A 12,853-nucleotide genomic window follows, 5' to 3' on the forward strand; every position below is an offset into this window, starting at 1 on the left:
TTACTCAGAAAAAACTGGGGGTCATATCAGTTGGGCACGTTCTTCTCTGTCTCTCACTACTAAGGATTTGGCTCCCTCTTTTAAGTTGCTTTCCTGAAACTCTCTGCTAAAATCTATAAGAAGCACAACACCCGAAGCAGAGTGAGTTATTAGTTTAGCAAATAATGCTGCTGGTAGCTCTCACTTCCTTATCAATTACTTATCCTTCTTTCCTCGTCATCACCTCCTGGAATTACAGATCAACAAGGTAATATTGTTGCAGAAAATTATGCGTGTCATAATTTTCTGCTATGATCTGTAAGTCCTTATTTACGAGAAATTGAAGACTTGATAATGGAAAGTACACATTTTTAAACCACTTAGTAGTAAAGAGCTTACAGAAATCATTGTACTACTAAATAAAATACAGATTCATTATTTGTTCCACATTGATAATAATTGCCTGGTGGCATTAGCATGTTACTCAGGATGTATAGATAATATTATCCTAAATACCCCCTTTAAGATTTTTTTTTTTTGAAGATACTCCACAGATGTTACCTGAAATTACATCTAAAAATCCTATAGAAAATGCTTTTAATACTTTGACAAATAGCTCTTGGTCTTAGAGTTTTATTGCTGTGAAGGAACTCTCATAAAGGAAACATGTAACTGAGGCTGGTTTTCAGTTCAGCAGTTCAGGCCACTCTCATGACAGCAAGCATGGCAGCAGTCAGGGAGACACGGTGCTGGAGAGGTAGCTGAGAGCTCTTCATCTGGATCTGCAGACAGCAGGAAGAGAGAGACGCTGGGCCTGGCTTGAGCATCTGAAACTTCAAAGCTCATCCCCAGTGACATACTTCCTCCAAGAAGGCCAGACCGACTCCAACAGTGCCACACCTGTTAGCCAGTCAGGTAACTCCATGGCCAGCTCCAGGGACTCAGTGACTCGAATGCTCTCCCCCGCGCATGCACTACATCCCCTTATAAAAGGGCCTGTTCCTTCGCCCCACATCCCTTCCCCTCCACCCTCACCCAGAGTCCGAATCTGTATCCCTTCCTTTAATCAACCTCCCATGTGAGATCTGTCACATGGTGTGACTTTTTAGTGTCCTCTGAATAGATCAGAACTATAACCACCAATAATGCCACTCCCTGTGAGTCTGTGGGGCTCATTCTCTTCAAAAGGAGTATATAGCTATTCAACATCCTCTACAAAAAAGACTGTACCCACCCTTTGTACAGTTCAACAGTCTGAACTTACTGCAATCAATTAATTTTAATTATGTTTCTCAGACATTGAATAGTTGACCTGACTGCAAATTGTGCTTAAATTGTTTCCCTTTTAGAAACTGCAACACCTAAAACCAACCCCATTACTAAGGCTATTTCACAATCATTTCTCTCCCTTCAGATGTCTATATGGCAACGAACTCAACAATTTTTTATAACTCATATTCATGCTCATTCTAATTTTCCAGGTCTATTAGCATCTTGTAATGTTGAAGCCAATGTGCTAGCTGCCTCCTTGCCCTAATGCTTTCTTTTCAGACCTCTCAAAACTATCACCAACTTCTTCATTAAAACGCAAAATCTTTACAGGTGCAATTCTCTTTACCTTGTGAGAAAGCACAATAGATCATTAAGGCCTGCCACTCTTGTTATTCTTGTACTCACTACCACCTGCTAGTGGAATTAATCCTCAAGGGTTAAAATCTAATGCCATTTGGCAAACAGATACTACTTATATCTCAGAATTTGGATGCGTAAAGTACATGCCTTGGTGGATAACTTTCTAATATGGTGGTTGTTTCTGCTCATGGGGTGAGATAACCTTGGTTGCTCTCTCAGGGTTTTATTGCTATGAAGAGACACCAAGGCGACTCTTATAAGGGAAAATATTTAATTGGGGTTTCCGAGGTTTAGCCCATTATCATCATGGTGGGAAGCATGGCAGTGTGCAGGCAGCCATGGTGCTGGAGAAGGAGCTGAGAGTTCTGCATCTTGATCTGCAGACTGTGTGCTCCCCTGAGCATAGCTTGAGCATATATGAGACCTCAAAGCCCGCCTACACATCGAGGCACTTCCTCCAACAAGGCCACACCTGCCCAAGCAAGGCCACACCTCCTAATAGTGCTACTCCCTAAGTAAGCAAGGCCACCCTTCCTATGGGAATGCTTTAAAGAATTTTGTGATTTGTGGAATATTAATGATATTAATATTCTGGAATCCCTTATAATCCACAGGGTCAGGCTATTTTGGAACAACATAATCAAATATTTAAGTGGTAATTTTTAAACATAAAAAGAGGGTATGAACCACCCACCTAAATCTCTATAGACTACGCTACACTTAGTTATGCTAACTTTAAATTTTTTACTTTAAAGGATAATGCTTCTTCTGTTTTTGCCCTAACAGAGGGGCAGCCCAAACCATATATTTAATTCAAAGTTCTAGAAACTAATCAGTGAAAAGGGGCCAATATTCTTCTAGCTTCAGGGTGAGGTTATGCTTATGTCTTTTCAGAAAATGAACCATGTCTGATTCATCCTGGCATGGTTGGACTATTGCGCACTAGTGCGATGGAGGGAGGAGAGGCCAAAGGAACAAGGGAGGAAGTGGACCTTATTTGCATATGCAGACCTGAATGAAGACAGACTAGAGTTAATGACACACCGATACAAACATCCAAACGCTGCTGCAGGGGGCAGGGACTCTCCAAGCCTAACAGTCAAATTAACAGACTGACAGTCACCAGATTTCTGAGAAGTGAGTTCTGTGGCAGGAAGCGCAAGCTTTATCTTGACGTGGCCGCTGTCCCTGCGGAGTGGAGTAGGCCCCAGCCTGGCTGGATAGAGAGCAGCCCACTCCTGTTTGCGCCGTCTAAGAGAAGCCCAGGGTATGGGCAACACTCTACCATTCCTCATCTGGCTTGGGAACCCACAGGGACCAACTGAAATGAAACATCCAAAGGTGGATGACAAACCCAACAAAAGGAGGCAGAGACATCTCACCGGGAAGAAGAAGCCGACACCGTGGGGAACCCGCAAGACTTTAATTCATGCAGCCAAGACCTTGGAGAGACAAGGACACAATTCTGCTGAGCAAAAATGATGCTGCTATATTTATTGACTGTATTATATGTTATTTCTCAGCTTGTCCGTGCAGAATCTAAATGCTTTTGTCAGGGGGGATAGAAGGCGCATCTGTAATAAGAGACAGTATGGTGTTATTTTGCCATGCTAAGCATTGGTTTTAGGCTTTTTTTAAATTAATAGTCCCAGGAATGATTATTGGAATACAAAAAAAGGTTTCAAAACTGGCCTGTATGATTAGTAAATCGATTAATATTACTAATAGGTTTTCTCTGCTGAAGAAATGGACTAATTCAAGTCAGATTAAAGCACAAAGGCGGGTTTATTCCCTGCGGCTCTCTGGCAGGTTCACTGGCCTCATGGAAGGAGGCCAGGGAAGTAGCTTATAGGGAGGGATACAGAGAGGAGGGGGAGAGAAAATGCAGAGAGGCGGAGGGAACCAAACTGTTAGCATTGTGTAAGGAAGCCCAAGCTCTGGGCTGGAAAGTTCAGGGTAGAGGGCAGGGTATGGCTACACACCCTGTAACAGGTGGGGACTGAGGGATGCTGGGAGAACCTGGAGGTTTGGGATGTGAAATGTGCACTTCAGCTGGTTGTCCCGGGTCTCAAGCCCAACAATTAAAGAAAAAACATTAGCAGAAACTAATCAAGAGATGGCGTAGTGGCACACACCTTTAGTCTCAGCACTTGGGAGGCAGAGGCAGGCGGATCTCTGAGTTTAAGGCCATCCTGGTCTACAAATCAAGTTCCAGGACAACCAGGGCTACACACCTAGAGAAACCCTGTCTCAAAAAACCATCCCCAGCACCCATAAAAAAATTGTGATGATTTTTTTTAATAAAATAAAGCTACTATAGATTGTGAAATTATAAAATAATTTTATAAAATAGAGCTACCATAGATTATTTGTTGCTTAAGTATAATCTTCACAGTCAATAATTTCTTGGTATGTATTTTTTTAATGTGTAGGATTTTTTCTCATACTATCAATGGTCAAATTAATGATCTACATGAAGATAAACAAAATCTCTCAAGTGGCCTTTGAATGGCCATCATGGTTAGGGCATAGTATCTCATGCTTGTAATCCTAGCACTCAGGGAGGCAAAGCCAGGCAGATCTCTGTGAGTTCAAGGTTAGCCTGGTCTACAAGGCAAGTCCAAGATAGCCAAGGCTACACAGAGAAACTCCGTCTCAAACAAACAAACAAACAAGATAGCTTCCCTCTTTTCTTGGTTCTCTATTAGCTATTCTTGGCTGGTTTGTTTTTTTTTCAAGACAGAGTCTCTCTATGTAGCCTTGGCTGTCCTGGAACTCATTCTGAAGACCAGGCTGGCCTAGAACTCACAGAGATCCATCTGCCTCTGCCTCCAGAGTGCTGGGATCAAAGGCGTGTACCACCACTGCTGCCCATCTCTCTATTAGCTATTTTTTTTTAAACCTTTATGAGGCCTGTGGGGCAGATGCATTTATTTTTTTTTAATTAATATATTTATTTACTTTTTATGTGTATGAGTGCTTTATTTGCATGTGTGCCTGCATGACAGAACAGTTCATCAGATCCCATTTTAGATGGCTGTGAGCCAGCAAGTGGGTGAAGAGCAGCCAGTGCTCTTAACCACTGAGCCCTCTCTCTAGTCTCCTATTAGCTATTCTTATAGCTTGTTATGCTAGTCTGTATTAGACTAGCTATGTCACAATGCATTCAATCTTGGTTTCTATTACAGCCACAATTTCTCTTTAAAAAAAAAATAAAAAAGAGGGAGATGTGGGAGGTACAGAGATATGTACAGATATTTGCTCACAGATAACCACTAGGAGAACCAGGATTCTAAAACACACAGGGTTGTCCCTTTAAAGGGAGGGATGTATAGCCTGTTTTCCACCCACAGGCCTGGGAGCTGACATCATTAATAGCCTGATGACCTTTGTGTTATCTGTGTGGCTGAAACCACACAGGATCCTCCCCTAGACCCTTATCATGAGCTCGTCAGTCTACAGAACCTATTTTTATGGAAGGTGTCACATGTAGTCAATCCATAGAAGCCATCTTTATAGAAGGTGTCATATGTACTTTACAAAGGGTTTTGATGTCATTGATATAAGCTTTATTGCACACACTGGATTAAATTATCAGGAAAAATGTTACCTAATCATGCTGTGCTTAAATATGCCTAAAATAAACTGCCTGGAGGCAGGCTCCCAAATTTTGAATGAATATTGCCTACTGAGTTGATTACTGCTAGCCATGGTGATCACAAAGACCACACGAAGACAGCCATCTTTCAGACAATGAAAAAGGCCTCTGAAGAACCTAACCACGTTAGCAATTTGATCTTAGATTTTTACCTTCGAAAATTGTTAAAAAACGATAATAATAACAACCCCCCTTTTTTCTGTTGTTAAATTATTTAGCTTACAAAACTTAGTTCTAGAAACCTTAATAAATAGTACACTTGGGAACTTGTTAGAAATGTAAAATTCTTAGTCTAGTCAGAAGCTCAGGGGTGAAAACCAGCAATTTGTTTTAAAGACCCTGCACTTGACTCTTGTTTGTTTGTTTGTTTGTTTGTTTGTTTTGAGACAGGGTTTCTCCACAACTCTGGCTGTCTCAGACCTGATTTGTAGAGCAGACTGGCCTTGAACTCACAGAGATTTGCCAGCCTCTGCTTTCTGAGCTCAGGGATTAAAGGCAGGTACCCCGACTCCTGGCAGTGCGACTCCTCCTACACTCATTTAAGTTTGCAAGGAGCATCATACCCCATTTTCCACAAACTTCTGTGTATCTGAAGGTAGCTTCGTAAACTTTACCGGGTTTAAATGTGTTCTCTAACCCCCCTCTCTACTTCTGTGAGGTCTAGGCACGGGCTCTGTTATTGACATATGCCCTTGGCCGCCCTCTATATTTGAGGTTGTTATTGGTGATAAATGGATCCATCTAGATAGAGCATAGAACAGAAATTGGTGCGTGGTTAACTCTCTATACTGTGAGATATTATTATAGCAGGTAAAATGTAAATGTTAAACCTGGAATTAAAGGTGTATGAGTTTGTAAAATAGAATAGCAAGTTTATTGACAGTATTTGCAAATGAGGACCTGAGGAGTCCTAGGAGTGAAATAGGCTCTTCCAACCCCTATTTTGATTCCTTGAAATTCTTTTTCTTTTAAGTTATTTTAGTTTTATTATTTTATGTATATATGTATTTTGGCTGTACCTATGTCTGGTTCCTCTGGAACTGGAGTTAGAGCTGCTATATGAGTATTGGGAATTGAATCCAGGTCCTCTGGAAGAGCAGCAAGTGCTCTTAACCACTGAGCCATCTCTCCAGCCCCCTCCTATTTTTTTCTTATTTTTTCCTGGTTGTGATTGTGACTCGGAACATGCAGATGGTGCCAAGTTCTTGAGAGTTTATGCAAATAATGCATAGCACACATTGTTAAACAGCTCCCCATCCTCCCGGAAGGCCTATTGTCATTCATTTTATATCCTGTTCCCACGAGAACGTCACCACTTTTCTCCTCTGCGTTCTGCTTCACCTTGTGGTGCTTAAGGCCAAGCCCGGGTTGTGGTGCTTGCCAGGCATGCTCTGCTGCTGAGTTCTCTGCATTCTCTTCTTGATGGACTGCTAGTTTCTCCCTCGGATAGCTTATTCTTCTCTGTGGGTCTGTTTGAATCCTCCTTCTTTTAAAGAATTTCCCATCAAGGCACCTCATTCCCCCTATTTTCCACCCACCCTCTTTCTGAGGCAACTGTTTTACTATGCAGCTCTTGCTAGATCCCAGAAATATTTTCACTGGACAAGTTTCACTGCTCAGCCTTGTTTCTGTGTATTTGATTGTCTTTTAGTATATTATGTGAGTTGTAAACACAATGGGTAGAAACAACTCAATAAATGACAAATAGTAAGATGAATAATAAAAAGTTATAGTCTTGTAAAGCAAGAATGGGAAGAGGGCCCTTTCCCAAACAGAAGTAAGCTGAATGTCAGGATGTCTGAAAATGTCTGCTACTTCACCATAAAATAATTTTTGAGTCCCAACCTTGTTTTGTAATGGTCTCCTGTTTTTTTCTGTCTCACTTAGTTTCCTGATCACTCAGGACAACCATTCCTTTATCTTATAGCTCCCAAAATTTGGTGCTGTTTCTTACTGCTTCTTCCCAGCATCCAAATATCTACTCAAATTTTTTTTTCCTGCTTTCTCCTTTTAAACTATTATTTTTCACATCTCCAAGTGCAGACTACCTACAATTGTGAGGCACTGGAGAATTTAAGTTAAGTCAGAATCTGGCTGGATTGTGGCTGATCTCACTTTGTAATTCTCTGTGTAACTGCAGCAAAATCTAAAAATTCTGCAAAGGCCTCACAGCACTTGCCTGCATACACACACACATAAATTAAATGTGAAACATTTACATTTTTTTAAAAGATCTAAATACTGAAGAGGTGGGGAAATGTGGCAATACTGAGACTCTTGTGCTATCTGGCTCTTTCTGGTCATTACTCAGGTTTCTTCTCATTGCTGTGTTTTACTCAATCAATACAGAACCTTCAGATTTTAATTAGTGGTTTTGATTATGACTTAGACCAGAAGAAACAACTTTCTATGCGTTGGACAATAACCTTATGTAGGGCATGTGTAAGTGTATTATATTCATTTAAAATTTAGTCCTACTTCTTGGCATTTATGGCACAAACTCAGGCTGGTTTTCCTTATTGAGTCACTCAGTCTAAACACTGTTAAAAACCCAGGGGCTGGAAAGACAGCTCAGGTGGTAAAGTGCTTGTGGTACAAACATGAGAACCTAAGTCAGGTCCTCAGAAACTCTCCACAAAGCTGAGCTCAGCAACATGATTATGATCCCAGTGAAAGGGAGGCTAAGACAGGTGGATCCTCAGGGCTTAAGGTCAGTCATTCTGGCTGAATTGGCAAGCTCCAGGTTCAGGAGAGACCCTGTTTCAAAGGAGAAGGCAGAGAGAGATTGAGGAAGAAAGCTCACATTGACCTCTAGCCTCCACATGCACATGGACACACGTGTAACCTCACCATGCACACACATGCCCGTACAGAGGGAAAGAGAGAGAAAGAGGAAGATGCATACACACAAAGAGGATAATCTCGCTCCTCACTGATCACTTAGTTATGGTAGATGCTGTTTCCAAAGCCCCGGGAATATCTCTTGACCCACTTGTCCTTTTCAGTTGACCCTCTCTCCTGATGATACTGGACTGGCCTATGATCTATTTTGATCAATACGATGCAATCAACAAGACTAGGCCTTAAGAATTTATCAGCTTCCCCCCTTTATGTCTTGGGATGTTCTTTTTTGGAATCAGCTGCTATTGCTGTGAGGAGGCTCAAGAGGTCAGGCAATGGAGAGCAACTCCAGCTGAGCTTGGATGGCACGGGAATGAGGTCAACTCTGGTGTCCCTGCCTCCTCAGCCGAGCAGCAGACAGTTCTTCCTGTGCTGGGACTGCTGATCAATCCACACGGTCATGAGCAATGACAAGTTGCAGTTTTAAGTCACTGCACTCTGAGGTGTTTCCACGATGTCCCATTGTTCACCATGACTTGACTGGAAGGCCCAAGTTGCCAAACTCACTTCATCGTTCTCAGACCTCTTCCAAGAGGGATAACTTCCTTTTTGAGTCTTTAACAGTCACTTTTGGCCCCATTCACAAAGTGGTTCAGTGAAGATGAAAATGGCTACAGAAAAATCACAACACTGTTAACAGCTCTTAATGCTTATTCTTGGTAGCTTCAATGAGAACTGTCCCATATAGGCTCACGTACTGGAATACTTGGTCCCCAGTTGCTGTCACTGTTTGGGGAGGTTATAGAGGTTTTAGGTCCAGCCTTGCTGGTATAAGTAAGTCATGACAGTGGGCTTGGAGGTTTTATAGCCTAACCTTGCTTCCTGTTTTCTCTCTGCTTTTTGCTGTGGTTGAAATGTGGTCTCTCAGCTTCCTGCTCTGGCCATCATGTCTTCCCTGCCATTATGGACATCTATCCCTCTAGAACCGTGTATTGGTTGGTTTTCACCAACTTGATACAGGCCTAAACCTTTCTGGGAAGAGGGATTTCAACTGAAGAATTGCCTCTGTCAGGTTGACCTGTAAACAAGCCTGTGAGGGTATTTTCTTGATTAATACTTGGTGTGGGAGGGTCCAGGTCACTGTTGGTGGTTACCCCAGAGCAGGTGGTCCTGGGTTATATAAAAGAGCAGGCTGAGCAGGGCAACAAAAAATGCTCGCCATGACTTCTGCTTTCCTGCTTCCAGGTTCCTACCTGAGTTCCTGCCTTGGCTGTCCTCAGTGCGCTGAGCTCAGGGATATGTAAGCCAAATAAACCCTTTTCTCCCCAAGTTGCTTTTGGTCATGGTGTTTTATCACAGTAAAAGTAACTAATTCATACACTAAGTCAGGCACTAGTATATATTTTTTAACATTCTTAATTTATAGGCCATCTTTTCTTTTAATTTATTGATGGATAGATTAATGATTGTAGATTTGGAAATTGAACCCTAGACCTTATATGTAAGTATAAGTTATAAGTTATTCTACCACTGAACTAGAATAACTTTTTGTTGGGAAACAAAGCCACAGAAAGTCAGAAATAACTTGTTCAAAGTCAAAGAGCAAGAAGTGGAATCACCATGAGAAACGTAGGCACCACACCCGAGAGCCACAAGTCTATCCAGAGGTCCCACTGCCGGGAACTAACAGTAGCTTAATTCTAAAGTGACCCAGGTGAACGAAGCATTACTTCATATTGCTTGATTTACATAAATCTCTTCAATGAGCCTATTCATTTCTTTTCCATTCTACATTGTACACCATGCTACCAGCAACACTTAGAAGTGTCTAAATGTAGCTGGGGGTGATAGTGCATGCCTTTAATCCCAGCGTTCAGGAGGCAGAGGCAGGCAGATCTCTGAGTTTGAGGACAGCCTGGTCTACAAAGTGAGTTTCATGACAGCCAAGGCTACACGGAGAAATCCTGTCATGAAGTTATAGTTTTTTTCCTGGCCATCCCAGAACTCATCAGACTGTGAACCAGATAGGATCCCAAAAGCTGGCAAATGGGGGTTGGCAGAGCTTTTTGTGAAAAGCACCCCACCAAATGAGGGTCCTTCCACCTTCTACAGAAACAGGATCCTTGCTACTCAAGTGCTGCTGCCTGCCACCCTGCTCCTTCCTTACCGGGCCTCCGCAGGCCCGCGCTGTTCTGAGCTGCCTTTGCAATGTGGCACAACTTTCAGTTCCAGTCTGCTTGCTTCCCATCTCCCTAAACTCTCTCGAAGGCTCTGAAGGACATCACAGACTCAGCTGTACTAGTAACCAGGCCGGTGTCCTCATGGTGCACTGAGGCCTTGAAAGGCTGACTACCCTGAGTAGCCTTTATGTCTGCTGTGGGGCTGCTTTTCTTCTCTGAGCATCGAAGTCCTTCCCAGTGTTTGCTCTGCGTGCTTGTTAAGAATAAGAATGTGGAGCCGGGCATAGTGCCCTTTAATCCCAGCACTCAGGGAGGCGGAAGTAGGTAGATCACTGTCAGTCTGAGGCCAGCCTGATGTGCAATTCAAGTCCAGGACAGCCAAGTCTACACAGAGAAACCCTGTCTCAACACTAACAACAACAACAGCAACAAGAAGAATGCAAACTGCCAAGGGCCATCTTGGTACTTCTGATCCATTATGTTGTCTTTCCTCAAGAAAAGACAAACATTGTCTGGCTTAGAAAAGCAGGTGTATGTGTGTGTGTATGTATATGTTCATGTGATGTGTACATGTGAATATATATAGTGTGTGATATGTGTGTGCTCAGAGGTCCATGTTGGATGTCCTCCTCCATCACTTCTGAGATAGTATTCTCATTCAACATGGAGCTTACCTTTTAGGCCATCTGTCCAATGAGTTCCAGGGATCTGCCCTTCTCTACTCTCCAACACTGGAAAGAAAATTATATTTCAAGTTCTTTTTACTTTAATTTTTTTTATTTCAGTTTATTTACATTTCAAGGGTGCCCCCTTGCTCCTCTCCTCCCAGTCCTCCCCCATTCCCTACCTTCCCCTTTTCCCTGTCCTTTTCCCCCGCAGAAAAGGGGAGCCCTCCCGTATCAATCCTCCCCAATACATTAAGTCACATCAGGACTAAGCTTATCCTCATTCCCCGAGGCCAGGCCAGGCAGCTCTGAGAGGGGGAGGTGATCCAAAAGCAGGCAATAGAGTCCATGTTAGAAACACCCCCCCACACTCACCAGGTTCCCCGTACTAAGACTAAGCCATCCATCAGCCACATAGTTGCAGGGGGCCTACATCCAGACCATGCATGCTCCTTAACTGATGTCTCAGTCTCTGTAAGCCCCCATGGGACTGGGTTAGTTGTCTCTGTTGGTCTTCTTGTGAGACTCCTGTCCCCTCCATCTTCTTCCATCTTTCCCCCAACACTTCCATAGGGACCCCAGAGCTCTGCCCCGTGCTTGGCTGCCAGTCCCAGCATCTGTCCAGCTCTGCTGCTGGCTGGAGCTTCCCAGACGACAGTCAAGTTGGGCTCCTGTCTGCAAGTCTAGCAGATCATCATTATTAGTGTCAGGGCTGGCTCTCTACCATGGGGTGGGTCTCAGGTTGGAACAATTATTGGTTGGACTTTCCCTCAATCTTTGTTCCCTCTTTATCCTTGCACTTCTTGTAAGCAGGGTAATTTTTGGATCAAAGGTTTTGTGGGTGGGTTGTTGTTCCCCTCCTTCTACTAGTCCTGCCTGGCTAAAGGTGGTCACTTCCATCTTCATGCCCCACCCTCTCCCCCATTAGGAATCTCAGCTAGAGTCATAGCCATGTCCACCCAGGAGTCTACCCTGTCACAGGCCTCCAGCTTGACAGAGAAATGTCCCACTCAGTTTCCCTTCTTGTTCCTGGTCCTCTCACCTCCCCCGTCCACATTCCCTCTCTTCATCCACCTCTACTGTCTATTCTATTTCCCCGTCTGAATGATTCCAGCACCCTCCCTTGGGCCCTCCTTGTTACTTAGCTTCTTTGGGTCTGTGGACTGTAGAGTGGTTATCCTATAGTATGGTCCAATATCTGCTTATAAATAAGTATCTACCACATGCATCTTTCTGGGTCTAGGTTACCTTACTTAGGATGATCTTTTCTAGTTCTATCTGTTTACCTGCAAACTTCATGATTTCTTTGTTTTTAAAGCCGTGTAGTATTCCATTGTGTAATCTTTTTGCCTTTTTACATTAGTTTCACTTTTTAAATGATTGGAGTTATAAAGTACAAAACGGACTTCTGTAAATTTAACAACTGCATAAGTGTAGATGAAACACTCATAATAGTTACAGTTTTCGGAGTCCATGATTGTCTTAAAGTTGGACAAAGCATCATTTGTATCTACATGTATGTACCAGTTTGAGATGATTCATAATGACTGACAGATTCAAAAGCACCTGTGTTTGGACAGAAGACTAAAAGCTAAACAAGAATGTTCTTTTAAATCTTCTAATGAGAGTAATTTGTAGGACGTCCCTGACTTAAGACAAAGCGGGCCCAGCTTGCAAAGTACTGTAATAGATACTATCTTTCTTAGCCCAAAACCAGACTCTTTCCAGTGTGCTCCTAACAGTGTGCCCTCTCTGTTCCTATTTGCACAGGTAATGGGAACGGACAGGCCTCACAGCTGTGAAGGTGCTGCCCACTCTAACTGTGGCTACCAAAGCCCAAGGCCAGCCTCAGCTGCAGGGTCCCTGGAAAGTCACTGATGCAGCTTACCTATAATTAC

This window comes from Meriones unguiculatus, chromosome 18 (assembly GCF_030254825.1).
Source record: "Meriones unguiculatus strain TT.TT164.6M chromosome 18, Bangor_MerUng_6.1, whole genome shotgun sequence".
Lineage (NCBI taxonomy): Eukaryota > Metazoa > Chordata > Mammalia > Rodentia > Muridae > Meriones > Meriones unguiculatus.